Source organism: Schistocerca americana, unplaced genomic scaffold, assembly GCF_021461395.2.
Source record: "Schistocerca americana isolate TAMUIC-IGC-003095 unplaced genomic scaffold, iqSchAmer2.1 HiC_scaffold_660, whole genome shotgun sequence".
Lineage (NCBI taxonomy): Eukaryota > Metazoa > Arthropoda > Insecta > Orthoptera > Acrididae > Schistocerca > Schistocerca americana.
This window is the reverse complement of record NW_025726413.1, coordinates 25,609-47,241: the sequence shown is the minus strand read 5'-3', so window position 1 is coordinate 47,241 and position 21,633 is coordinate 25,609. Positions and strand designations below refer to the sequence as shown.

At 52.8% G+C, this 21,633-nt stretch overlaps 37 non-coding genes across 37 annotated transcripts; all 37 read right to left on the bottom strand.

Moving 5' to 3' along the window:
• Positions 1-368: 368 nt before the first annotated feature.
• On the bottom strand, positions 369-440 carry Trnae-uuc. Its single transcript has one exon. It is a non-coding gene; the product is annotated as a tRNA-Glu (tRNA).
• Positions 441-887: 447 nt separating this feature from the next.
• Trnal-uag lies at positions 888-969 on the bottom strand. The gene has a single exon. It is a non-coding gene; the product is annotated as a tRNA-Leu (tRNA).
• Positions 970-1,717: 748 nt separating this feature from the next.
• Positions 1,718-1,789, bottom strand: Trnah-gug. The gene has a single exon. It is a non-coding gene; the product is annotated as a tRNA-His (tRNA).
• Positions 1,790-2,175: 386 nt separating this feature from the next.
• Positions 2,176-2,247, bottom strand: Trnae-uuc. The gene has a single exon. It is a non-coding gene; the product is annotated as a tRNA-Glu (tRNA).
• A 447-nt stretch (positions 2,248-2,694) lies between these two features.
• Positions 2,695-2,776, bottom strand: Trnal-uag. Its single transcript has one exon. It is a non-coding gene; the product is annotated as a tRNA-Leu (tRNA).
• Positions 2,777-3,524: 748 nt separating this feature from the next.
• Positions 3,525-3,596, bottom strand: Trnah-gug. Its single transcript has one exon. It is a non-coding gene; the product is annotated as a tRNA-His (tRNA).
• Positions 3,597-3,983: 387 nt separating this feature from the next.
• Positions 3,984-4,054, bottom strand: Trnae-uuc. Its single transcript has one exon. It is a non-coding gene; the product is annotated as a tRNA-Glu (tRNA).
• Positions 4,055-4,489: 435 nt separating this feature from the next.
• Positions 4,490-4,571, bottom strand: Trnal-uag. The gene has a single exon. It is a non-coding gene; the product is annotated as a tRNA-Leu (tRNA).
• Positions 4,572-5,320: 749 nt separating this feature from the next.
• Trnah-gug lies at positions 5,321-5,392 on the bottom strand. The gene has a single exon. It is a non-coding gene; the product is annotated as a tRNA-His (tRNA).
• Positions 5,393-5,778: 386 nt separating this feature from the next.
• Trnae-cuc lies at positions 5,779-5,850 on the bottom strand. Its single transcript has one exon. It is a non-coding gene; the product is annotated as a tRNA-Glu (tRNA).
• A 447-nt stretch (positions 5,851-6,297) lies between these two features.
• Trnal-uag lies at positions 6,298-6,379 on the bottom strand. Its single transcript has one exon. It is a non-coding gene; the product is annotated as a tRNA-Leu (tRNA).
• A 741-nt stretch (positions 6,380-7,120) lies between these two features.
• Positions 7,121-7,192, bottom strand: Trnah-gug. Its single transcript has one exon. It is a non-coding gene; the product is annotated as a tRNA-His (tRNA).
• A 387-nt stretch (positions 7,193-7,579) lies between these two features.
• Trnae-cuc lies at positions 7,580-7,651 on the bottom strand. The gene has a single exon. It is a non-coding gene; the product is annotated as a tRNA-Glu (tRNA).
• A 283-nt stretch (positions 7,652-7,934) lies between these two features.
• Trnal-cag lies at positions 7,935-8,016 on the bottom strand. The gene has a single exon. It is a non-coding gene; the product is annotated as a tRNA-Leu (tRNA).
• An 80-nt stretch (positions 8,017-8,096) lies between these two features.
• Positions 8,097-8,178, bottom strand: Trnal-uag. Its single transcript has one exon. It is a non-coding gene; the product is annotated as a tRNA-Leu (tRNA).
• A 748-nt stretch (positions 8,179-8,926) lies between these two features.
• Positions 8,927-8,998, bottom strand: Trnah-gug. The gene has a single exon. It is a non-coding gene; the product is annotated as a tRNA-His (tRNA).
• Positions 8,999-9,384: 386 nt separating this feature from the next.
• On the bottom strand, positions 9,385-9,456 carry Trnae-cuc. The gene has a single exon. It is a non-coding gene; the product is annotated as a tRNA-Glu (tRNA).
• A 445-nt stretch (positions 9,457-9,901) lies between these two features.
• Positions 9,902-9,983, bottom strand: Trnal-uag. The gene has a single exon. It is a non-coding gene; the product is annotated as a tRNA-Leu (tRNA).
• A 745-nt stretch (positions 9,984-10,728) lies between these two features.
• Trnah-gug lies at positions 10,729-10,800 on the bottom strand. Its single transcript has one exon. It is a non-coding gene; the product is annotated as a tRNA-His (tRNA).
• Positions 10,801-11,186: 386 nt separating this feature from the next.
• On the bottom strand, positions 11,187-11,257 carry Trnae-cuc. Its single transcript has one exon. It is a non-coding gene; the product is annotated as a tRNA-Glu (tRNA).
• Positions 11,258-11,701: 444 nt separating this feature from the next.
• Positions 11,702-11,783, bottom strand: Trnal-uag. The gene has a single exon. It is a non-coding gene; the product is annotated as a tRNA-Leu (tRNA).
• Positions 11,784-12,531: 748 nt separating this feature from the next.
• Positions 12,532-12,602, bottom strand: Trnah-gug. Its single transcript has one exon. It is a non-coding gene; the product is annotated as a tRNA-His (tRNA).
• Positions 12,603-12,989: 387 nt separating this feature from the next.
• Positions 12,990-13,061, bottom strand: Trnae-cuc. The gene has a single exon. It is a non-coding gene; the product is annotated as a tRNA-Glu (tRNA).
• A 448-nt stretch (positions 13,062-13,509) lies between these two features.
• Trnal-uag lies at positions 13,510-13,591 on the bottom strand. Its single transcript has one exon. It is a non-coding gene; the product is annotated as a tRNA-Leu (tRNA).
• A 758-nt stretch (positions 13,592-14,349) lies between these two features.
• Positions 14,350-14,421, bottom strand: Trnah-gug. Its single transcript has one exon. It is a non-coding gene; the product is annotated as a tRNA-His (tRNA).
• A 386-nt stretch (positions 14,422-14,807) lies between these two features.
• Positions 14,808-14,879, bottom strand: Trnae-cuc. The gene has a single exon. It is a non-coding gene; the product is annotated as a tRNA-Glu (tRNA).
• A 283-nt stretch (positions 14,880-15,162) lies between these two features.
• Positions 15,163-15,244, bottom strand: Trnal-cag. Its single transcript has one exon. It is a non-coding gene; the product is annotated as a tRNA-Leu (tRNA).
• Positions 15,245-15,324: 80 nt separating this feature from the next.
• Trnal-uag lies at positions 15,325-15,406 on the bottom strand. Its single transcript has one exon. It is a non-coding gene; the product is annotated as a tRNA-Leu (tRNA).
• A 747-nt stretch (positions 15,407-16,153) lies between these two features.
• Positions 16,154-16,225, bottom strand: Trnah-gug. Its single transcript has one exon. It is a non-coding gene; the product is annotated as a tRNA-His (tRNA).
• A 386-nt stretch (positions 16,226-16,611) lies between these two features.
• Positions 16,612-16,683, bottom strand: Trnae-cuc. Its single transcript has one exon. It is a non-coding gene; the product is annotated as a tRNA-Glu (tRNA).
• A 283-nt stretch (positions 16,684-16,966) lies between these two features.
• Positions 16,967-17,048, bottom strand: Trnal-cag. Its single transcript has one exon. It is a non-coding gene; the product is annotated as a tRNA-Leu (tRNA).
• An 80-nt stretch (positions 17,049-17,128) lies between these two features.
• Trnal-uag lies at positions 17,129-17,210 on the bottom strand. Its single transcript has one exon. It is a non-coding gene; the product is annotated as a tRNA-Leu (tRNA).
• Positions 17,211-17,957: 747 nt separating this feature from the next.
• Trnah-gug lies at positions 17,958-18,029 on the bottom strand. Its single transcript has one exon. It is a non-coding gene; the product is annotated as a tRNA-His (tRNA).
• A 386-nt stretch (positions 18,030-18,415) lies between these two features.
• On the bottom strand, positions 18,416-18,487 carry Trnae-cuc. Its single transcript has one exon. It is a non-coding gene; the product is annotated as a tRNA-Glu (tRNA).
• A 283-nt stretch (positions 18,488-18,770) lies between these two features.
• Trnal-cag lies at positions 18,771-18,852 on the bottom strand. The gene has a single exon. It is a non-coding gene; the product is annotated as a tRNA-Leu (tRNA).
• An 80-nt stretch (positions 18,853-18,932) lies between these two features.
• On the bottom strand, positions 18,933-19,014 carry Trnal-uag. Its single transcript has one exon. It is a non-coding gene; the product is annotated as a tRNA-Leu (tRNA).
• A 747-nt stretch (positions 19,015-19,761) lies between these two features.
• Positions 19,762-19,833, bottom strand: Trnah-gug. The gene has a single exon. It is a non-coding gene; the product is annotated as a tRNA-His (tRNA).
• Positions 19,834-21,633: the final 1,800 nt, after the last annotated feature.

The window sequence follows — 21,633 nt, the reverse complement described above, 5'->3', positions numbered from 1 at the left end:
CGCGAAGGCAGCTGGCTCGAATGCAAGTGGCGATACCCAGCAAAGCCTAGGCCAAGGTGTACGCCACAGCAGTGTCAGACACGGTCTCCATCACATGTATACGAGCAAATGAACGTGCCTGCGCTGTCAGGACACTAACTACAGTGGTTAGCTGCATTCACCTCCGTGGCAATGTCTTGCAGTCCTCCAAGCCTCTTGACTACAGGTACCGGTATGTGGCTCGATAACAAGTGGATAGACGCCGCATCTCTCTCGCCGTCAGGTGTTGCCGCGAGTCATACTTAACGTAGCTTTGTGCACGCGTCAGCGTAGCGTCAGTCGAGCAAAGTCGAGACAAGTCGCATAAGAGGAGCAATAAAAACGCGCAATTCCGGTACCGGGAATCGAACCCGGGCCTCCTGGGTGAAAGCCAGGTATCCTAGCCACTAGACCACACCGGATAACGACGGCAGCGCTCTTTCCAGCGAACGCAGCAGCCACCCACGGTTAACTGACGACAACTGCAAAAAATCCACTCTCTCACGTTATATAGAACGGCGCGCTCCGGACGCATTTTGTGGAGACGGACGCCAGCAATGATGAGAGCAAAAGGTGCCTACAAATCCCGTCGTTGCACCACGCACTGTTCTACGACAATTCACCAAGCAGACGCTCACGCCTTGTTGTGCTGTTTCCTTTGCGGGCAACGAGTGCATCTGCCTTCGACACAGGGAACATTACACGTTTGGCAGCTGTGGGATTGGAACCCACGCCTCCGAAGAGAATGGTGCCTGAAACCAGCGCCTTAGACCGCTCGGCCACGCTACCTACACAACACGCGCGTCACAAGAGCTGCGTCCCACCCCACGAGAACACACCGCAACGGCACAAAAATGAGACGTAAAAAGTGGCAACGGTGGGATTCGAACCCACGCCTCCGAAGAGACTGGTGCCTAAAACCAGCGCCTTAGACCGCTCGGCCACGTTACCATGGGAGCAGCAGCCGCAAAACGTTTCCTTTGTACTACAAAGATCACTTCGAAATGGAAGTATCTTGGCAATCGCCGTGCCATGTATTTCCACTGCTCTCCCACTGGAAGCGTCTCTTTAGGCCATCCACAGCAAGAAAAAGCCGTGCCCGCCGTATGGTAGCGACGCCACTTGTCTGTAGCTGTCGCAGTTAAGGAGACAGCGTCAAGAGACGTTTTCGTGCCGTGACCAGGTTTCGAACCTGGGCTTTCCGTAACCACTAAAGTATCGTAGCTGTAACTGTCAGGCGGAGCTAGAATGCTCCATGTATCAAACATTTTGTGAGCTCAAGGAGGTTACACTTGAAGAAAAAGCGGCAGGTTAACGCGATCGCAGCAAAACCCCCGGCAGCTACGGGATTCGAAACCGCGCCTACAGAGAGACTGGTGCCTTAAACCAGCGCCTTAAAGCGCTCGGCCACGCTACATGCGCTGCTTGGTGCGCCAGTGTTCCTAGCATTTGTACAAACAGTGCACGCCACAGCTTCCTGTTCTGCTGGGACTGGCTGCTCACCCATCGCACTTCAAACAACTGCCCTTTTCGACTACAGAGAGCAGCGGACGTCTGCGCTCAGTGGGGCGACATTACGTGCTGGGGATGAAGTGGTAGGGCAAACTGCGGCCTACGGAACACGAGTGAAAAAATCAAGAGAGTACTGTCATTTCGAGTACTCGTCATTGCAACGGCAGCAAGGCAAAACTTTCAAAATTGCCGTGACCAGGATTCGAACCTGGGTTATTGCGGCCACAACGCAATGTCCTAACCACTAGACGATCACGGCCATGGCCACGGAGGCGCCCGCGAAGGCAGCTGGCTCGAATGCAAGTGGCGATACCCAGCAAAGCCTAGGCCAAGGTGTACGCCACAGCAGTGTCAGACACGGTCTCCATCACATGTATACGAGCAAATGAACGTGCCTGCGCTGTCAGGACACTAACTACAGTGGTTAGCTGCATTCACCTCCGTGGCAATGTCTTGCAGTCCTCCAAGCCTCTTGACTACAGGTACCGGTATGTGGCTCGATAACAAGTGGATAGACGCCGCATCTCTCTCGCCGTCAGGTGTTGCCGCGAGTCATACTTAACGTAGCTTTGTGCACGCGTCAGCGTAGCGTCAGTCGAGCAAAGTCGAGACAAGTCGCATAAGAGGAGCAATAAAAACGCGCAATTCCGGTACCGGGAATCGAACCCGGGCCTCCTGGGTGAAAGCCAGGTATCCTAGCCACTAGACCACACCGGATAACGACGGCAGCGCTCTTTCCAGCGAACGCAGCAGCCACCCACGGTTAACTGACGACAACTGCAAAAAATCCACTCTCTCACGTTATATAGAACGGCGCGCTCCGGACGCATTTTGTGGAGACGGACGCCAGCAATGATGAGAGCAAAAGGTGCCTACAAATCCCGTCGTTGCACCACGCACTGTTCTACGACAATTCACCAAGCAGACGCTCACGCCTTGTTGTGCTGTTTCCTTTGCGGGCAACGAGTGCATCTGCCTTCGACACAGGGAACATTACACGTTTGGCAGCTGTGGGATTGGAACCCACGCCTCCGAAGAGAATGGTGCCTGAAACCAGCGCCTTAGACCGCTCGGCCACGCTACCTACACAACACGCGCGTCACAAGAGCTGCGTCCCACCCCACGAGAACACACCGCAACGGCACAAAAATGAGACGTAAAAAGTGGCAACGGTGGGATTCGAACCCACGCCTCCGAAGAGACTGGTGCCTAAAACCAGCGCCTTAGACCGCTCGGCCACGTTACCATGGGAGCAGCAGCCGCAAAACGTTTCCTTTGTACTACAAAGATCACTTCGAAATGGAAGTATCTTGGCAATCGCCGTGCCATGTATTTCCACTGCTCTCCCACTGGAAGCGTCTCTTTAGGCCATCCACAGCAAGAAAAAGCCGTGCCCGCCGTATGGTAGCGACGCCACTTGTCTGTAGCTGTCGCAGTTAAGGAGACAGCGTCAAGAGACGTTTTCGTGCCGTGACCAGGTTTCGAACCTGGGCTTTCCGTAACCACTAAAGTATCGTAGCTGTAACTGTCAGGCGGAGCTAGAATGCTCCATGTATCAAACATTTTGTGAGCTCAAGGAGGTTACACTTGAAGAAAAAGCGGCAGGTTAACGCGATCGCAGCAAAACCCCCGGCAGCTACGGGATTCGAAACCGCGCCTACAGAGAGACTGGTGCCTTAAACCAGCGCCCTTAAAGCGCTCGGCCACGCTACATGCGCTGCTTGGTGCGCCAGTGTTCCTAGCATTTGTACAAACAGTGCACGCCACAGCTTCCTGTTCTGCTGGGACTGGCTGCTCACCCATCGCACTTCAAACAACTGCCCTTTTCGACTACAGAGAGCAGCGGACGTCTGCGCTCAGTGGGGCGACATTACGTGCTGGGGATGAAGTGGTAGGGCAAACTGCGGCCTACGGAACACGAGTGAAAAAATCAGAGAGTACTGTCATTTCGAGTACTCGTCATTGCAACGGCAGCAAGGCAAAACTTTCAAAATTGCCGTGACCAGGATTCGAACCTGGGTTATTGCGGCCACAACGCAATGTCCTAACCACTAGACGATCACGGCCATGGCCACGGAGGCGCCCCGCGAAGGCAGCTGGCTCGAATGCAAGTGGCGATACCCAGCAAAGCCTAGGCCAAGGTGTACGCCACAGCAGTGTCAGACACGGTCTCCATCACATGTATACGAGCAAATGAACGTGCCTGCGCTGTCAGGACACTAACTACAGTGGTTAGCTGCATTCACCTCCGTGGCAATGTCTTGCAGTCCTCCAAGCCTCTTGACTACAGGTACCGGTATGTGGCTCGATAACAAGTGGATAGACGCCGCATCTCTCTCGCCGTCAGGTGTTGCCGCGAGTCATACTTAACGTAGCTTTGTGCACGCGTCAGCGTAGCGTCAGTCGAGCAAAGTCGAGACAAGTCGCATAAGAGGAGCAATAAAAACGCGCAATTCCGGTACCGGAATCGAACCCGGGCCTCCTGGGTGAAAGCCAGGTATCCTAGCCACTAGACCACACCGGATAACGACGGCAGCGCTCTTCCAGCGAACGCAGCAGCCACCCACGGGTTAACTGACGACAACTGCAAAAAATCCACTCTCTCACGTTATATAGAACGGCGCGCTCCGGACGCATTTTGTGGAGACGGACGCCAGCAATGATGAGAGCAAAAGGTGCCTACAAATCCCGTCGTTGCACCACGCACTGTTCTACGACAATTCACCAAGCAGACGCTCACGCCTTCCTTTGCGGGCAACGAGTGCATCTGCCTTCGACACAGGGAACATTACACGTTTGGCAGCTGTGGGATTGGAACCCACGCCTCCGAAGAGAATGGTGCCTGAAACCAGCGCCTTAGACCGCTCGGCCACGCTACCTACACAACACGCGCGTCACAAGAGCTGCGTCCCACCCCACGAGAACACACCGCAACGGCACAAAAATGAGACGTAAAAAGTGGCAACGGTGGGATTCGAACCCACGCCTCCGAAGAGACTGGTGCCTAAAACCCGCGCCTTAGACCGCTCGGCCACGTTACCATGGGAGCAGCAGCCGCAAAACGTTTCCTTTGTACTACAAAGATCACTTCGAAATGGAAGTATCTTGGCAATCGCCGTGCCATGTATTTCCACTGCTCTCCCACTGGAAGCGTCTCTTTAGGCCATCCACAGCAAGAAAAAGCCGTGCCCGCCGTATGGTAGCGACGCCACTTGTCTGTAGCTGTCGCAGTTAAGGAGACAGCGTCAAGAGACGTTTTCGTGCCGTGACCAGGTTTCGAACCTGGGCTTTCCGTAACCACTAAAGTATCGTAGCTGTAACTGTCAGGCGGAGCTAGAATGCTCCATGTATCAAACATTTTGTGAGCTCAAGGAGGTTACACTTGAAGAAAAAGCGGCAGGTTAACGCGATCGCAGCAAAACCCCCGGCAGCTACGGGATTCGAAACCGCGCCTACAGAGAGACTGGTGCCTTAAACCAGCGCCTTAAAGCGCTCGGCCACGCTACATGCGCTGCTTGGTGCGCGCAGTGTTCCTAGCATTTGTACAAACAGTGCACGCCACAGCTTCCTGTTCTGCTGGGACTGGCTGCTCACCCATCGCACTTCAAACAACTGCCCTTTTCGACTACAGAGAGCAGCGGACGTCTGCGCTCAGTGGGGCGACATTACGTGCTGGGGATGAAGTGGTAGGGCAAACTGCGGCCTACGGAACACGAGTGAAAAAATCAAGAGAGTACTGTCATTTCGAGTACTCGTCATTGCAACGGCAGCAAGGCAAAACTTTCAAAATTGCCGTGACCAGGATTCGAACCTGGGTTATTGCGGCCACAACGCAATGTCCTAACCACTAGACGATCACGGCCATGGCCACGGAGGCGCCCGCGAAGGCAGCTGGCTCGAATGCAAGTGGCGATACCCAGCAAAGCCTAGGCCAAGGTGTACGCCACAGCAGTGTCAGACACGGTCTCCATCACATGTATACGAGCAAATGAACGTGCCTGCGCTGTCAGGACACTAACTACAGTGGTTAGCTGCATTCACCTCCGTGGCAATGTCTTGCAGTCCTCCAAGCCTCTTGACTACAGGTACCGGTATGTGGCTCGATAACAAGTGGATAGACGCCGCATCTCTCTCGCCGTCAGGTGTTGCCGCGAGTCATACTTAACGTAGCTTTGTGCACGCGTCAGCGTAGCGTCAGTCGAGCAAAGTCGAGACAAGTCGCATAAGAGGAGCAATAAAAACGCGCAATTCCGGTACCGGGAATCGAACCCGGGCCTCCTGGGTGAGAGCCAGGTATCCTAGCCACTAGACCACACCGGATAACGACGGCAGCGCTCTTTCCAGCGAACGCAGCAGCCACCCACGGTTAACTGACGACAACTGCAAAAAATCCACTCTCTCACGTTATATAGAACGGCGCGCTCCGGACGCATTTTGTGGAGACGGACGCCAGCAATGATGAGAGCAAAAGGTGCCTACAAATCCCGTCGTTGCACCACGCACTGTTCTACGACAATTCACCAAGCAGACGCTCACGCCTTGTTGTGCTGTTTCCTTTGCGGGCAACGAGTGCATCTGCCTTCGACACAGGGAACATTACACGTTTGGCAGCTGTGGGATTGGAACCCACGCCTCCGAAGAGAATGGTGCCTGAAACCAGCGCCTTAGACCGCTCGGCCACGCTACCTACACAACACGCGCGTCACAAGAGCTGCGTCCCACCCCACGAGAACACACCGCAACGGCACAAAAATGAGACGTAAAAAGTGGCAACGGTGGGATTCGAACCCACGCCTCCGAAGAGACTGGTGCCTAAAACCAGCGCCTTAGACCGCTCGGCCACGTTACCATGGGAGCAGCAGCCGCAAAACGTTTCCTTTGTACTACAAAGATCACTTCGAAATGGAAGTATCTTGGCAATCGCCGTGCCATGTATTTCCACTGCTCTCCCACTGGAAGCGTCTCTTTAGGCCATCCACAGCAAGAAAAAGCCGTGCCCGCCGTATGGTAGCGACGCCACTTGTCTGTAGCAGTTAAGGAGACAGCGTCAAGAGACGTTTTCGTACCGTGACCAGGTTTCGAACCTGGGCCTTCCGTAACCACTAAAGTATCGTAGCTGTAACTGTCAGGCGGAGCTAGAATGCTCCATGTATCAAACATATGTGAGCTCAAGGAGGTTACACTTGAAGAAAAAGCGCCAGGTTAACGCGATCACAGCAAAACCGCCGGCAGCTACGGGATTCGAAACCGCGCCTACAGAGATACTGGTGCCTTAAACCAGCGCCTTAAAGCGCTCGGCCACGCTACATGCGCTGCTTGGTGCGCCAGTGTTCCTAGCATTTGTACAAACAGTGCACGCCACAGCTTCCTGTTCTGCTGGGACTGGCTGCTCATCCATCGCACTTCAAACAACTGCCCTTTTCGACTACAGAGAGCAGCGGACGTCTGCGCTCTGGGAGGCGACATTACGTGTTGGGGATGAAGTGGTAGTGCAAACTGCGGCCTGCGGAACACGAGTGAAAAAATCAACAGAGTACTGTCATTTCGAGTACTCGTCATTGCAACGGCAGCAAGGCAAAACTTTCAAAATTGCCGTGACCAGGATTCGAACCTGGGTTATTGCGGCCACAACGCAATGTCCTAACCACTAGACGATCACGGCCATGGCCACGGAGGCGCACGCGAAGGCAGCTGGCTCGAATGCAAGTGGCGATACCCAGCAAAGCCTAGGCCAAGGTGTACGCCACAGCAGTGTCAGACACGGTCTCCATCACATGTATACGAGCAAATGAACGTGCCTGCGCTGTCAGGACACTAACTACAGTGGTTAGCTGCATTCACCTCCGTGGCAATGTCTTGCAGTCCTCCAAGCCTCTTGACTACAGGTACCGGTATGTGGCTCGATAACAAGTGGATAGACGCCGCATCTCTCTCGCCGTCAGGTGTGTGCCGCGAGTCATACTTAACGTAGCTTTCTGCACGCGTCAGCGTAGCGTCAGTCGAGCAAAGTCGAGACAAGTCGCATAAGAGGAGCAATAAAAACGCGCAATTCCGGTACCGGGAATCGAACCCGGGCCTCCTGGGTGAGAGCCAGGTATCCTAGCCACTAGACCACACCGGATAACGACGGCAGTGCTCTTTCCAGCGAACGCAGCAGCCACCCACGGTTGACTGACGACAACTGTAAAAAATCCACTCTCTCGCGTTATAGAACGGCGTGCTCCGGACGCATTTCGTGGAGACGAACGCCAGCAATGATGAGAGCAAAAGGTGCCTGAAAATCCTGTCGTTGCACCACGCACTGTTCTACGACAATTCACCAAGCAGACGCTCACGCCTTGTTGTGCTGTTTCCTTTGCGGGCAATGAGTGCATCTGCCTTCGACACAGGAAACATTACACGTTTGGCAGCTGTGGGATTCGAACCCACGCCTCCGAAGAGAATGGTGCCTGAAACCAGCGCCTTAGACCGCTCGGCCACGCTACCTACACAACACGCGCGTCACAAGAGCTGCGTCCCACTCCACGAGAACACACCGCAACGGCACAAAAATGAGACGTAAAAAGTGGCAACGGTGGGATTCGAACCCACGCCTCCGAAGAGACTGGTGCCTAAAACCAGCGCCTTAGACCGCTCGGCCACGTTACCGTTGGGGCAGCAGCGGCAAAACGTTTCCTTTGTACTACAAAGATCACTTCGAAATGGAAGTATCTTGGCAATCGCCGTGCCATGTATTTCCACTGCTCTCCCACTGGAAGCGTCTCTTTAGGCCATCCACAGCAAGAAAAAGCCGTGCCCGCCGTATGGTAGCGACGCCACTTGTCTGTAGCTGTCGCAGTTAAGGAGACAGCGTCAAGAGACGTTTTCGTACCGTGACCAGGTTTCGAACCTGGGCCTTCCGTAACCACTAAAGTATCGTAGCTGTAACTGTCAGGCGGAGCTAGAATGCTCCATGTATCAAACATATGTGAGCTCAAGGAGGTTACACTTGAAGAAAAAGCGCCAGGTTAACGCGATCACAGCAAAACCGCCGGCAGCTACGGGATTCGAAACCGCGCCTACAGAGATACTGGTGCCTTAAACCAGCGCCTTAAAGCGCTCGGCCACGCTACATGCGCTGCTTGGTGCGCCAGTGTTCCTAGCATTTGTACAAACAGGTGCACGCCACAGCTTCCTGTTCTGCTGGGACTGGCTGCTCATCCATCGCACTTCAAACAACTGCCCTTTTCGACTACAGAGAGCAGCGGACGTCTGCGCTCTGGGAGGCGACATTACGTGTTGGGGATGAAGTGGTAGTGCAAACTGCGGCCTGCGGAACACGAGTGAAAAAATCAACAGAGTACTGTCATTTCGAGTACTCGTCATTGCAACGGCAGCAAGGCAAAACTTTCAAAATTGCCGTGACCAGGATTCGAACCTGGGTTATTGCGGCCACAACGCAATGTCCTAACCACTAGACGATCACGGCCATGGCCACGGAGGCGCACGCGAAGGCAGCTGGCTCGAATGCAAGTGGCGATACCCAGCAAAGCCTAGGCCAAGGTGTACGCCACAGCAGTGTCAGACACGGTCTCCATCACATGTATACGAGCAAATGAACGTGCCTGCGCTGTCAGGACACTAACTACAGTGGTTAGCTGCATTCACCTCCGTGGCAATGTCTTGCAGTCCTCCAAGCCTCTTGACTACAGGTACCGGTATGTGGCTCGATAACAAGTGGATAGACGCCGCATCTCTCTCGCCGTCAGGTGTTGCCGCGAGTCATACTTAACGTAGCTTTCTGCACGCGTCAGCGTAGCGTCAGTCGAGCAAAGTCGAGACAAGTCGCATAAGAGGAGCAATAAAAACGCGCAATTCCGGTACCGGGAATCGAACCCGGGCCTCCTGGGTGAGAGCCAGGTATCCTAGCCACTAGACCACACCGGATAACGACGGCAGTGCTCTTTCCAGCGAACGCAGCAGCCACCCACGGTTGACTGACGACAACTGTAAAAAATCCACCCTCTCGCGTTATAGAACGGCGTGCTCCGGACGCATTTCGTGAGACGAACGCCAGCAATGATGAGAGCAAAAGGTGCCTGAAAATCCTGTCGTTGCACCACGCACTGTTCTACGACAATTCACCAAGCAGACGCTCACGCCTTGTTGTGCTGTTTCCTTTGCGGGCAATGAGTGCATCTGCCTTCGACACAGGAAACATTACACGTTTGGCAGCTGTGGGATTCGAACCCACGCCTCCGAAGAGAATGGTGCCTGAAACCAGCGCCTTAGACCGCTCGGCCCACGCTACCTACACAACACGCGCGTCACAAGAGCTGCGTCCCACTCCACGAGAACACACCGCAACGGCACAAAAATGAGACGTAAAAAGTGGCAACGGTGGGATTCGAACCCACGCCTCCGAAGAGACTGGTGCCTAAAACCAGCGCCTTAGACCGCTCGGCCACGTTACCGTTGGGGCAGCAGCGGCAAAACGTTTCCTTTGTACTACAAAGATCACTTCGAAATGGAAGTATCTTGGCAATCGCGCGTGCCATGTATTTCCACTGCTCTCCCACTGGAAGCGTCTCTTTAGGCCATCCACAGCAAGAAAAAGCCGTGCCCGCCGTATGGTAGCGACGCCACTTGTCTGTAGCTGTCGCAGTTAAGGAGACAGCGTCAAGAGACGTTTTCGTACCGTGACCAGGTTTCGAACCTGGGCCTTCCGTAACCACTAAAGTATCGTAGCTGTAACTGTCAGGCGGAGCTAGAATGCTCCATGTATCAAACATATGTGAGCTCAAGGAGGTTACACTTGAAGAAAAAGCGCCAGGTTAACGCGATCACAGCAAAACCGCCGGCAGCTACGGGATTCGAAACGCGCCTACAGAGATACTGGTGCCTTAAACCAGCGCCTTAAAGCGCTCGGCCACGCTACATGCGCTGCTTGGTGCGCCAGTGTTCCTAGCATTTGTACAAACAGTGCACGCCAGCTTCCTGTTCTGCTGGGACTGGCTGCTCATCCATCGCACTTCAAACAACTGCCCTTTTCGACTACAGAGAGCAGCGGACGTCTGCGCTCTGGGAGGCGACATTACGTGTTGGGGATGAAGTGGTAGTGCAAACTGCGGCCTGCGGAACACGAGTGAAAAAATCAACAGAGTACTGTCATTTCGAGTACTCGTCATTGCAACGGCAGCAAGGCAAAACTTTCAAAATTGCCGTGACCAGGATTCGAACCTGGGTTATTGCGGCCACAACGCAATGTCCTAACCACTAGACGATCACGGCCATGGCCACGGAGGCGCACGCGAAGGCAGCTGGCTCGAATGCAAGTGGCGATACCCAGCAAAGCCTAGGCCAAGGTGTACGCCACAGCAGTGTCAGACACGGTCTCCATCACATGTATACGAGCAAATGAACGTGCCTGCGCTGTCAGGACACTAACTACAGTGGTTAGCTGCATTCACCTCCGTGGCAATGTCTTTGCAGTCCTCCAAGCCTCTTGACTACAGGTACCGGTATGTGGCTCGATAACAAGTGGATAGACGCCGCATCTCTCTCGCCGTCAGGTGTTGCCGCGAGTCATACTTAACGTAGCTTTCTGCACGCGTCAGCGTAGCGTCAGTCGAGCAAAGTCGAGACAAGTCGCATAAGAGGAGCAATAAAACGCGCAATTCCGGTACCGGGAATCGAACCCGGCCTCCTGGGTGAGAGCCAGGTATCCTAGCCACTAGACCACACCGGATAACGACGGCAGTGCTCTTTCCAGCGAACGCAGCAGCCACCCACGGTTGACTGACGACAACTGTAAAAAATCCCACCCTCTCGCGTTATAGAACGGCGTGCTCCGGACGCATTTCGTGGAGACGAACGCCAGCAATGATGAGAGCAAAAGGTGCCTGAAAATCCTGTCGTTGCACCACGCACTGTTCTACGACAATTCACCAAGCAGACGCTCACGCCTTGTTGTGCTGTTTCTTTGCGGGCAATGAGTGCATCTGCCTTCGACACAGGAAACATTACACGTTTGGCAGCTGTGGGATTCGAACCCACGCTCCGAAGAGAATGGTGCCTGAAACCAGCGCCTTAGACCGCTCGGCCACGCTACCTACACAACACGCGCGTCACAAGAGCTGCGTCCCACTCCACGAGAACACACCGCAACGGCACAAAAATGAGACGTAAAAAGTGGCAACGGTGGGATTCGAACCCACGCCTCCGAAGAGACTGGTGCCTAAAACCAGCGCCTTAGACCGCTCGGCCACGTTACCGTTGGGGCAGCAGCGGCAAAACGTTTCCTTTGTACTACAAAGATCACTTCGAAATGGAAGTATCTTGGCAATCGCCGTGCCATGTATTTCCACTGCTCTCCCACTGGAAGCGTCTCTTAGGCCATCCACAGCAAGAAAAAGCCGTGCCCGCCGTTATGGTATGCGACGCCACTTGTCTGTAAGCTGTCGCAGTTAAGGAGACAGCGTCAAGAGACGTTTTTCGTACCGTGACCAGGTTTCGAACCTGGGCTTCAGTAACCACTAAAGTATCGTAGCTGTAACTGTCAGGCGGAGCTAGAATTGCTCCATGTATCAAACATATGTGAGCTCAAGGAGGTTACACTTGGAAGAAAAAGCGCAGGTTTAACGCGATCACAGCAAAACCGCCGGCAGCTACGGATTCGAAACCGCGCCTACAGAGATACTGGTTGCCTTAAACCAGCGCCTTAAAGCGCTCGGCACGCTACATGCGCTGCTTGTGCGCCAGTGTTCTAGCATTTGTACAAACAGTGCACGCCACAGCTTCCTGTTCTGCTGGGACTGGCTGCTCATCCATCGCACTTCAAACAACTGCCCTTTTCGACTACAGAGAGCAGCGGACGTCTGCGCTCTGGGAGGCGACATTCGTGTTGGGGATGAAGTGGTAGTGCAAAACTGCGGCCTGCGGAACACGAGTGAAAAAATCAACGAAGTACTGTCATTTCGAGTACTCGTCATTGCAACGGCAGCAAGGCAAAACTTTCAAAATTGCCGTGACCAGGATTCGAACCTGGTTATTGCGGCCACAACGCAATGTCCTAACCACTAGACGATCACGGCCATGGCCACGGAGGCGCACGCGAAGGCAGCTGGCTCGAATGCAAGTGGCGATACCCAGCAAAGCCTAGGCCAAGGTGTACGCCACAGCAGTGTCAGACACGGTCTCCATCACATGTATACGAGCAAATGAACGTGCCTGCGCTGTCAGGACACTAACTACAGTGGTTAGCTGCATTCACCTCCGTGGCAATGTCTTGCCAGTCCTCCAAGCCTCTTGACTACAGGTACCGGTATGTGGCTCGTAACAAGTGGATAGACGCCGCATCTCTCTCGCCGTCAGGTGTTGCCGCGAGTCATACTTAACGTAGCTTTCTGCACGCGTCAGCGTAGCGTCAGGTCGAGCAAAGTCGAGACAAGTCGCATAAGAGGAGCAATAAAAACGCGCAATTCCGGTACCGGGAATCGAACCCGGGCCTCCTGGGTGAGAGCCAGGTATCCTAGCCACTAGACCACACCGGATAACGACGGCAGTGCTCTTTCCAGCGGAACGCAGCAGCCACCCACGGTTGACTGACGACAACTGTAAAAAATCCACCCTCTCGCGTTATAGAACGGCGTGCTCCGGACGCATTTCGTGGAGACGAACGCCAGCAATGATGAGAGCAAAAGGTGCCTGAAAATCCTTGTCGTATGCACCACGCACTGTTCTACGACAATTCACCAAGCAGACGCTCACGCCTTGTTGTGCTGTTTCCTTTGCGGGCAATGAGTGCATCTGCTTCGACACAGGAAACATTACACGTTTGGCAGCTGTGGGATTCGAACCCACGCCTCGAAGAGAATGGTGCCTGAAACCAGCGCCTTAGACCGCTCGGCCACGCTACCAACACAACACGCGCGTCACAAGAGCTGCGTCCCACTCCACGAGAACACACCGCAACGGCACAAAAAATGAGACGTAAAAAGTGGGCAACGGTGGGATTCGAACCCACGCCTCCGAAGAGACTGGTGCCTAAAACCAGCGCCTTAGACCGCTCGGCCACGTTACCGTTGGGGCAGCAGCGGCAAAACGTTTCCTTTTGTACTACAAAGATCACTTCGAAATGGTTCGAAATGGAAGTATCTTGGCAATCGCCGTGCCATGTATTTCCACTGCTCTCCCACTGGAAGCGTCTCTTTAGGCCATCCACAGCAAGAAAAAGCCGTGCCCGCCGTATGGTAGCGACGCCACTTGTCTGTAGCTGTCGCAGTTAAGGAGACAGCGTCAAGAGACGTTTTCGTACCGTGACCAGGTTTCGAACCTGGGCCTTCCGTAACCACTAAAGTATCGTAGCTGTAACTGTCAGGCGGAGCTAGAATGCTCCATGTATCAAACATATGTGAGCTCAAGGAGGTTACACTTGAAGAAAAAGCGCCAGGTTAACGCGATCACAGCAAAACCGCCGGCAGCTACGGGATTCGAAACCGCGCCTACAGAGATACTGGTGCCTTAAACCAGCGCCTTAAAGCGCTCGGCCACGCTACATGCGCTGCTTGGTGCGCCAGTGTTCCTAGCATTTGTACAAACAGTGCACGCCACAGCTTCCTGTTCTGCTGGGACTGGCTGCTCATCCATCGCACTTCAAACAACTGCCCTTTTCGACTACAGAGAGCAGCGGACGTCTGCGCTCTGGGAGGCGACATTACGTGTTGGGGATGAAGTGGTAGTGCAAACTGCGGCCTGCGGAACACGAGTGAAAAAATCAACAGAGTACTGTCATTTCGAGTACTCGTCATTGCAACGGCAGCAAGGCAAAACTTTCAAAATTGCCGTGACCAGGATTCGAACCTGGGTTATTGCGGCCACAACGCAATGTCCTAACCACTAGACGATCACGGCCATGGCCACGGAGGCGCACGCGAAGGCAGCTGGCTCGAATGCAAGTGGCGATACCCAGCAAAGCCTAGGCCAAGGTGTACGCCACAGCAGTGTCAGACACGGTCTCCATCACATGTATACGAGCAAATGAACGTGCCTGCGCTGTCAGGACACTAACTACAGTGGTTAGCTGCATTCACCTCCGTGGCAATGTCTTGCAGTCCTCCAAGCCTCTTGACTACAGGTACCGGTATGTGGCTCGATAACAAGTGGATAGACGCCGCATCTCTCTCGCCGTCAGGTGTTGCCGCGAGTCATACTTAACGTAGCTTTCTGCACGCGTCAGCGTAGCGTCAGTCGAGCAAAGTCGAGACAAGTCGCATAAGAGGAGCAATAAAAACGCGCAATTCCGGTACCGGGAATCGAACCCGGGCCTCCTGGGTGAGAGCCAGGTATCCTAGCCACTAGACCACACCGGATAACGACGGCAGTGCTCTTTCCAGCGAACGCAGCAGCCACCCACGGTTGACTGACGACAACTGTAAAAAATCCACTCTCTCGCGTTATAGAACGGCGTGCTCCGGACGCATTTCGTGGAGACGAACGCCAGCAATGATGAGAGCAAAAGGTGCCTGAAAATCCTGTCGTTGCACCACGCACTGTTCTACGACAATTCACCAAGCAGACGCTCACGCCTTGTTGTGCTGTTTCCTTTGCGGGCAATGAGTGCATCTGCCTTCGACACAGGAAACATTACACGTTTGGCAGCTGTGGGATTCGAACCCACGCCTCCGAAGAGAATGGTGCCTGAAACCAGCGCCTTAGACCGCTCGGCCACGCTACCTACACAACACGCGCGTCACAAGAGCTGCGTCCCACTCCACGAGAACACACCGCAACGGCACAAAAATGAGACGTAAAAAGTGGCAACGGTGGGATTCGAACCCACGCCTCCGAAGAGACTGGTGCCTAAAACCAGCGCCTTAGACCGCTCGGCCACGTTACCGTTGGGGCAGCAGCGGCAAAACGTTTCCTTTGTACTACAAAGATCACTTCGAAATGGAAGTATCTTGGCAATCGCCGTGCCATGTATTTCCACTGCTCTCCCACTGGAAGCGTCTCTTTAGGCCATCCACAGCAAGAAAAAGCCGTGCCCGCCGTATGGTAGCGACGCCACTTGTCTGTAGCTGTCGCAGTTAAGGAGACAGCGTCAAGAGACGTTTTCGTACCGTGACCAGGTTTCGAACCTGGGCCTTCCGTAACCACTAAAGTATCGTAGCTGTAACTGTCAGGCGGAGCTAGAATGCTCCATGTATCAAACATATGTGAGCTCAAGGAGGTTACACTTGAAGAAAAAGCGCCAGGTTAACGCGATCACAGCAAAACCGCCGGCAGCTACGGGATTCGAAACCGCGCCTACAGAGATACTGGTGCCTTAAACCAGCGCCTTAAAGCGCTCGGCCACGCTACATGCGCTGCTTGGTGCGCCAGTGTTCCTAGCATTTGTACAAACAGTGCACGCCACAGCTTCCTGTTCTGCTGGGACTGGCTGCTCATCCATCGCACTTCAAACAACTGCCCTTTTCGACTACAGAGAGCAGCGGACGTCTGCGCTCTGGGAGGCGACATTACGTGTTGGGGATGAAGTGGTAGTGCAAACTGCGGCCTGCGGAACACGAGTGAAAAAATCAACAGAGTACTGTCATTTCGAGTACTCGTCATTGCAACGGCAGCAAGGCAAAACTTTCAAAATTGCCGTGACCAGGATTCGAACCTGGGTTATTGCGGCCACAACGCAATGTCCTAACCACTAGACGATCACGGCCATGGCCACGGAGGCGCACGCGAAGGCAGCTGGCTCGAATGCAAGTGGCGATACCCAGCAAAGCCTAGGCCAAGGTGTACGCCACAGCAGTGTCAGACACGGTCTCCATCACATGTATACGAGCAAATGAACGTGCCTGCGCTGTCAGGACACTAACTACAGTGGTTAGCTGCATTCACCTCCGTGGCAATGTCTTGCAGTCCTCCAAGCCTCTTGACTACAGGTACCGGTATGTGGCTCGATAACAAGTGGATAGACGCCGCATCTCTCTCGCCGTCAGGTGTTGCCGCGAGTCATACTTAACGTAGCTTTCTGCACGCGTCAGCGTAGCGTCAGTCGAGCAAAGTCGAGACAAGTCGCATAAGAGGAGCAATAAAAACGCGCAATTCCGGTACCGGGAATCGAACCCGGGCCTCCTGGGTGAGAGCCAGGTATCCTAGCCACTAGACCACACCGGATAACGACGGCAGTGCTCTTTCCAGCGAACGCAGCAGCCACCCACGGTTGACTGACGACAACTGTAAAAAATCCACTCTCTCGCGTTATAGAACGGCGTGCTCCGGACGCATTTCGTGGAGACGAACGCCAGCAATGATGAGAGCAAAAGGTGCCTGAAAATCCTGTCGTTGCACCACGCACTGTTCTACGACAATTCACCAAGCAGACGCTCACGCCTTGTTGTGCTGTTTCCTTTGCGGGCAATGAGTGCATCTGCCTTCGACACAGGAAACATTACACGTTTGGCAGCTGTGGGATTCGAACCCACGCCTCCGAAGAGAATGGTGCCTGAAACCAGCGCCTTAGACCGCTCGGCCACGCTACCTACACAACACGCGCGTCACAAGAGCTGCGTCCCACTCCACGAGAACACACCGCAACGGCACAAAAATGAGACGTAAAAAGTGGCAACGGTGGGATTCGAACCCACGCCTCCGAAGAGACTGGTGCCTAAAACCAGCGCCTTAGACCGCTCGGCCACGTTACCGTTGGGGCAGCAGCGGCAAAACGTTTCCTTTGTACTACAAAGATCACTTCGAAATGGAAGTATCTTGGCAATCGCCGTGCCATGTATTTCCACTGCTCTCCCACTGGAAGCGTCTCTTTAGGCCATCCACAGCAAGAAAAAGCCGTGCCCGCCGTATGGTAGCGACGCCACTTGTCTGTAGCTGTCGCAGTTAAGGAGACAGCGTCAAGAGACGTTTTCGTACCGTGACCAGGTTTCGAACCTGGGCCTTCCGTAACCACTAAAGTATCGTAGCTGTAACTGTCAGGCGGAGCTAGAATGCTCCATGTATCAAACATATGTGAGCTCAAGGAGGTTACACTTGAAGAAAAAGCGCCAGGTTAACGCGATCACAGCAAAACCGCCGGCAGCTACGGGATTCGAAACCGCGCCTACAGAGATACTGGTGCCTTAAACCAGCGCCTTAAAGCGCTCGGCCACGCTACATGCGCTGCTTGGTGCGCCAGTGTTCCTAGCATTTGTACAAACAGTGCACGCCACAGCTTCCTGTTCTGCTGGGACTGGCTGCTCATCCATCGCACTTCAAACAACTGCCCTTTTCGACTACAGAGAGCAGCGGACGTCTGCGCTCTGGGAGGCGACATTACGTGTTGGGGATGAAGTGGTAGTGCAAACTGCGGCCTGCGGAACACGAGTGAAAAAATCAACAGAGTACTGTCATTTCGAGTACTCGTCATTGCAACGGCAGCAAGGCAAAACTTTCAAAATTGCCGTGACCAGGATTCGAACCTGGGTTATTGCGGCCACAACGCAATGTCCTAACCACTAGACGATCACGGCCATGGCCACGGAGGCGCACGCGAAGGCAGCTGGCTCGAATGCAAGTGGCGATACCCAGCAAAGCCTAGGCCAAGGTGTACGCCACAGCAGTGTCAGACACGGTCTCCATCACATGTATACGAGCAAATGAACGTGCCTGCGCTGTCAGGACACTAACTACAGTGGTTAGCTGCATTCACCTCCGTGGCAATGTCTTGCAGTCCTCCAAGCCTCTTGACTACAGGTACCGGTATGTGGCTCGATAACAAGTGGATAGACGCCGCATCTCTCTCGCCGTCAGGTGTTGCCGCGAGTCATACTTAACGTAGCTTTCTGCACGCGTCAGCGTAGCGTCAGTCGAGCAAAGTCGAGACAAGTCGCATAAGAGGAGCAATAAAAACGCGCAATTCCGGTACCGGGAATCGAACCCGGGCCTCCTGGGTGAGAGCCAGGTATCCTAGCCACTAGACCACACCGGATAACGACGGCAGTGCTCTTTCCAGCGAACGCAGCAGCCACCCACGGTTGACTGACGACAACTGTAAAAAATCCACTCTCTCGCGTTATAGAACGGCGTGCTCCGGACGCATTTCGTGGAGACGAACGCCAGCAATGATGAGAGCAAAAGGTGCCTGAAAATCCTGTCGTTGCACCACGCACTGTTCTACGACAATTCACCAAGCAGACGCTCACGCCTTGTTGTGCTGTTTCCTTTGCGGGCAATGAGTGCATCTGCCTTCGACACAGGAAACATTACACGTTTGGCAGCTGTGGGATTCGAACCCACGCCTCCGAAGAGAATGGTGCCTGAAACCAGCGCCTTAGACCGCTCGGCCACGCTACCTACACAACACGCGCGTCACAAGAGCTGCGTCCCACTCCACGAGAACACACCGCAACGGCACAAAAATGAGACGTAAAAAGTGGCAACGGTGGGATTCGAACCCACGCCTCCGAAGAGACTGGTGCCTAAAACCAGCGCCTTAGACCGCTCGGCCACGTTACCGTTGGGGCAGCAGCGGCAAAACGTTTCCTTTGTACTACAAAGATCACTTCGAAATGGAAGTATCTTGGCAATCGCCGTGCCATGTATTTCCACTGCTCTCCCACTGGAAGCGTCTCTTTAGGCCATCCACAGCAAGAAAAAGCCGTGCCCGCCGTATGGTAGCGACGCCACTTGTCTGTAGCTGTCGCAGTTAAGGAGACAGCGTCAAGAGACGTTTTCGTACCGTGACCAGGTTTCGAACCTGGGCCTTCCGTAACCACTAAAGTATCGTAGCTGTAACTGTCAGGCGGAGCTAGAATGCTCCATGTATCAAACATATGTGAGCTCAAGGAGGTTACACTTGAAGAAAAAGCGCCAGGTTAACGCGATCACAGCAAAACCGCCGGCAGCTACGGGATTCGAAACCGCGCCTACAGAGATACTGGTGCCTTAAACCAGCGCCTTAAAGCGCTCGGCCACGCTACATGCGCTGCTTGGTGCGCCAGTGTTCCTAGCATTTGTACAAACAGTGCACGCCACAGCTTCCTGTTCTGCTGGGACTGGCTGCTCATCCATCGCACTTCAAACAACTGCCCTTTTCGACTACAGAGAGCAGCGGACGTCTGCGCTCTGGGAGGCGACATTACGTGTTGGGGATGAAGTGGTAGTGCAAACTGCGGCCTGCGGAACACGAGTGAAAAAATCAACAGAGTACTGTCATTTCGAGTACTCGTCATTGCAACGGCAGCAAGGCAAAACTTTCAAAATTGCCGTGACCAGGATTCGAACCTGGGTTATTGCGGCCACAACGCAATGTCCTAACCACTAGACGATCACGGCCATGGCCACGGAGGCGCACGCGAAGGCAGCTGGCTCGAATGCAAGTGGCGATACCCAGCAAAGCCTAGGCCAAGGTGTACGCCACAGCAGTGTCAGACACGGTCTCCATCACATGTATACGAGCAAATGAACGTGCCTGCGCTGTCAGGACACTAACTACAGTGGTTAGCTGCATTCACCTCCGTGGCAATGTCTTGCAGTCCTCCAAGCCTCTTGACTACAGGTACCGGTATGTGGCTCGATAACAAGTGGATAGACGCCGCATCTCTCTCGCCGTCAGGTGTTGCCGCGAGTCATACTTAACGTAGCTTTCTGCACGCGTCAGCGTAGCGTCAGTCGAGCAAAGTCGAGACAAGTCGCATAAGAGGAGCAATAAAAACGCGCAATTCCGGTACCGGGAATCGAACCCGGGCCTCCTGGGTGAGAGCCAGGTATCCTAGCCACTTTTTTTTTTTTTTTTTTTTTGTTTTCAGACGCCTTAACCACTTTTTTTTTTTTTTTTTTTTTTTTTTTTGTTTTTTTTTTCTTTTTTTTTTTTTTTTTTTTTTTTTTTTTTTTTTTTTTTTTTTTTTTTTTTTTTTTTCTTTTTCTTTTGCTGCTCTACGACTTTTTTTTTATTTTTCAGACGCCTTAACCACTTTTGTTTTATTTTTTTTATTTTTTTTTTTATTTTTTAAAGGAGAATAGAAGATTAACAGCATGAGGCGGGTGGAGGCAAAACGGGCAGGGGTCTGAGACTTGAGGCCTGGCCGTGATGTCTCCCCCCAGTCCCGTTGCTGTTGCTTCATGACAATATTCTTGACGGAGTATGGAAGCTATGCTTTGTGTTCATCCTACTCCTGAACCGATTGATCCTGCATTTTAGACAAAAAATTTAGTTGATGTTGAGGCATTAGCAATTGAAGCTGATAGCTTGTAGCGTGTGCGGTATTTATTTAGTAGATATATATTATTCCCACTGCTTCTTGACAACAAAAAACATGCCTCTTTGTAGCAGAAAAGTAATCATGAAGCAATGGATGCTGATTGTGTATATTTGGTTGCTCATGTTCTAGTTTTTTTTTGTTTATATTAGTTTGTTTGTTTTATTTTCGCTTTTTTTTCTTGTAAGGGAAAGAAACTTCATTGAATGCAAAAAATAAGTGTTATGGTAAGGCACTATTGCCATAGCCTTATTGTCTTCTTGATAGGTATAATAATAATTAAAAAAAAAGGAGAAAAATCCTCTTCCATTAAAAAAATGAGACTTCCATATCTGTACCCTACGATGGTGATTTTTTGTTGTTTCTTGTTCTTATTTTTTTTTTTTTTCTTTTTAACGTTGTTTTTCCGGCTTCTGCTGTGGAAACGAAACAAAATAGCCTTCTGAGTTAGCAGAGTATAATTGATGGTTATATGAAGCTGGAAAATTGTAATTTTTTCTTTTTCCTGGTTTTTAGAAAAACAAGCGCCCATTCGCTTAAAGAAATGATGTGTGTTTATCTCAGCCGCATGTCAACCAATGCCCAGTCGCTCAAATACTATTTTTAGCATATTGCCGTAGTTCTTCTTGTGATCTTTATATTTCAGGGCTCTATAAAAAGCAAACTTCAAGTTCACGTAAAACTCAATGGAATTGTCAGATCCTAGGTGATTAATTACGTAGTTCACATAGTGTCCCATTAACCAGTGGACGGAGTTGTTTTTTGCTGCGGGAAAATAGCGAGTCTGAGGCCTGAGGAATGTCACAGGGGGAAAATTTTCTACCGAAGACCTCGTAAGAAATGCAAGTTGTTCTCTAATCCAATTGCAGATTTGTAG